A 3835-nucleotide genomic window follows, 5' to 3' on the forward strand; every position below is an offset into this window, starting at 1 on the left:
ATCCAAATGACCATGATTTACATTATTTCCATGATTTCCATTATTGCCATTACCATTATTTCCATTACCATTATTTCCATTGTTTACATTATCAGCCATGTTGATATGTTCTAGAATAGGCTCAGATGGTATATGACAGTCAACAACAGTAGTAGAAGCCCTGAATCTAAGTTCTACCCTTTGCTTTCTAAAGGTTAATTCAATCTCAGGATCCAAATCAATTAATTTTCCCTTAGAGGACCTGGTCATGCACTAAAGATCAACACAAAAACAGCACACAAAATGGCCTATGCACACCAAAAACTCAAAAACACAAAAACAGAAAACACAAAAAACAGAAAAACACAAAACACAAAATGGACCAAAAAGTGGTCTAAACGTTGGAATTTGGCCAAAAAACGCTCTTATCACCGCGTAGCGATGACTAATTCGCCTCACACCCCCATTCCTTTGGACACCAAAAATCAGCTCAATCGAAGCAAGTGGAAGGCTATGAACAGTAACCGGGAAAATTGATTTTTCCCTCAAAACCGGCTCCTATTTTGTGTCAGAAACCACTCTATATGCAAGAAAACATCAAGGGGGGCATATGGACATGAAAGAATATCAAGTAGGGATGAGAAAGGAAGAGGATAGAACCGGTATCTCGAGCTCAATTCTTAAATATTGCTATCTGTCATGGAGGTGGTCAAAACCGTTGTTAAATTGAAGGCTGCTGTGGCTGATCTTCTTTTGGTTGCAGTTGCTGGTGCCTATCTACCAAACGAAAAGGAAGATTAGTGGGGAAGGGAAAGACAACGTTAAATGGAATGTTAAAAGAGAGAAAATAAAAGGAAAAGGTGAAAAAGAAAAACGGAATATCCTCTTGGTCAGGTGATCTGCTGTCAGAGGCAGACAAGTGGACTTCAGCTTTCTAAAAATGGTTATGCTCCTGATCTGCTGCAGGGTTGTCTACTTGATGTGAGCTTGCTTTTCAGCGCCTATCAGAGCACATGAGGACCAGAGAAGAACACAAGGTAGCTTGCTTTTCTACTGCAAGTGTTTTTTTGCTTTTTTTCAGTTGCAGCAGGGTTGCAGGGTTGCTTTTCCAGTTGCAGGTCGTGCAGCCCTCTCCAACAGCCACTTCTTTGTTAAAAAATGATTCCAGAAACGAGAAAACATAAAAGGAAAATACACAAACAAAAAGAAGATCGAAAAGGCAAATAAGGCTTTTCTGTTGCTACTTGCTATCAGTTTATCTCAAGAATAGAACATAATAGCTCTTCAAGTTTGTGAGCAACAACTGATAACCTTATCACCAAGAACACAAAATAGACAAAACACTCAAACAAGGAAACAAAACAAACAGAAAATAGGGTTGGTCCTCTATGTTTTTAAAAGAAAAACTTGGCTCCCCGGCAACGGCGCCAAAATTCTGGCCGGCGGCTGTCGAACCACTCCAGAATTAGATATCTATGTATATCTCTTTTCTAGCTTGCAGCAAAGTGCACCCTAGGTCATCTCTCACAAGGAGCCTCACCTTCTTCTACCAACATGGAGAACCAATATAAACAACAGTTTGTTTGGGGGTGGGGGGGTTTGATAGAAAACTAAGTAACAGAACAGAAACAAAATGATAGATGAAAATTAGTAAATGAAATGCAACCGGCTGTGTATTTGTCCTCTATGTGAAATCTTCCTTGTCCAACCTATAAATCTTGGCTTGTTAGATGTTTTAATCTCCGGATATCAAACTTAAGGCATCCCCAACAACCGTCCAAGGATTAGAATGATTGGAATAACAAAATGAATACAGAAATCTCTTATAAACAAAATGCAACCATTCACTCTCTATTAAACCTATCCGGAGCTATGCAAGAACAACCATTCAAGCACATTATATTCACTTCCGAGATGTTATACCAACCGGCTACAACATTCTGTTCTCTTAAGCATTTAACAGAAAATGAATCCAAGAAAACTCACACAAACCTTCCATGAACTCCATGCATTCAAAAATCTGCTCAAACTAAACCAAATGGAAATGAATAAGAAACAAACAACAAACCAGGTTTTTGTAACTCATCCGGGACTCGAATTCCACATGGGTTCAAGATACACAACCGGTTACAATAGCTCTAGCCTTCCATTACAGCAAGGAAGACAAAAATGAAGACAGAAATGAAGAAAAACAGAAAATGCTAACAACAAGAAAAAACGGCCAGCCTCTTCTCTCTTTGTCTCCTCCCTAAAATATATGGAAAATAAGTGCTAAGAGGCCTTAAATACATGGCTAAGAAAGGAAAAGCTAGGAAGGCTAGGGTTGGGCCTAGCCCAACAGAAAAGAAAAGAAACAAAAGGGAGGTAAGTGAGCCCAAATCTGCTCCTTGAAAGTGAGCCCAAAATCCTTTAGATGAGTCCCACAATTGCCCAAGGCCGGCCTACCCTCATGAAGTCCGAGATGAGCCTCTTCAAGTCTTTTCCAACTGCTTCTCTAGCTCATCCAATATTCCCTAAATCTAAGCAAGCTTGGATCTATAGAAGTAAGATAGAAAATAGTGTAAGGATGATTTGAAGTATAATAAAATAGAAACAATGAAAGATCAGCAAAAATTACTTCAAATGGCGTAATAAGATTGAGTTGAAATGCCAAAATATAGCTTAAATATGCATGCTATCACAACTCACATCGTAGGATTAGAGATCCCCAAACTTGAAACTTCACGCGCTTCAATATTCCCATCTCATGGTTGGTTTCCAACTCGTAAGTCTCGCCCTCCATGGCACTTACGTAACATTCTGGAGCCATTTATGGACTCCACCAATCAATTCATCTTCTCGCATTATCACAAGGTTGCACTGGGTCCATCATCTCAATTTACCCAATCAATTTCGATCAATTTTAATCACAACCACATTAGCATCCTTTAACAAGGAGCATCGCCACACATCTTGTTTTCACACAACAAGATATCATTCAATCAATTCACAAACCTCCTGTTGCCTAGACAACAAAAGGCACTACCGGGATACTTCAACTTTCATGGAAATTTAGGTCTGGCCCAGACATAACATATAGCATACCCCAAGTCTTCGGCGTCTAATCGTCTCCACCGCAGACAGGTTACTCCACATAAAGGGCTGCAGTCCCTCCTGTGAACTAACCATCTATATCCAGTGGTCCTTAGCATTAGACCCGTCAACCGTAGGCATCAACTGTAGCGTTATTCCCACACTAGACCTGTTTCTTTTCCACGGGTTTCTTTCTCAAACATCTCGAAACGCTACAACATCCAAACATTCGCCAAACCACTTCGACGCTACTTATCGAAATAAAGGGCTGAACCCCTGACTCGGGTGCAACGCCCTAACCGTTCTTATTACTAGCAGCCTAGTTATGGGACTGGCCACGACTTTCGTCACCCTACCGCATTTCATAAATCCTTAGCCCCCTGACCACCTGCATAATCACTGTGTTGCCCTATGCTTTAGGCGAGACAACACCTGGTCACCATCATCGTGTCACTCCCATACACTAGCCCAACATTGGTTCCCCATCGTGTTACCCTGTGCTTCAGAGAGTCAACACCTAATCATGTGTCACTCCCATACACTGGCCCAACACTGGTTCCCCATCATATTGCCCTGTGCTTCGGAGAGTCAACACCCAATCATGTGTCACTCCCATACACTGGCCCAACAACAGTTTCCAATAGCATGGCTCAGGTCCCACTCTGATCTGTTTTGCACCCCGTAAATATGACTTTCAGCCTTCCAGTCACACCTCTGATATCAAACCCGACATGACTACCTCGCCATGCTTGTAGCCACTATCCTTACCAGGTTTCCTACTCGG

Source organism: Diospyros lotus, chromosome 10 (assembly GCF_014633365.1).
Source record: "Diospyros lotus cultivar Yz01 chromosome 10, ASM1463336v1, whole genome shotgun sequence".
In the NCBI taxonomy this organism is placed as follows: Eukaryota; Viridiplantae; Streptophyta; class Magnoliopsida; order Ericales; family Ebenaceae; genus Diospyros; species Diospyros lotus.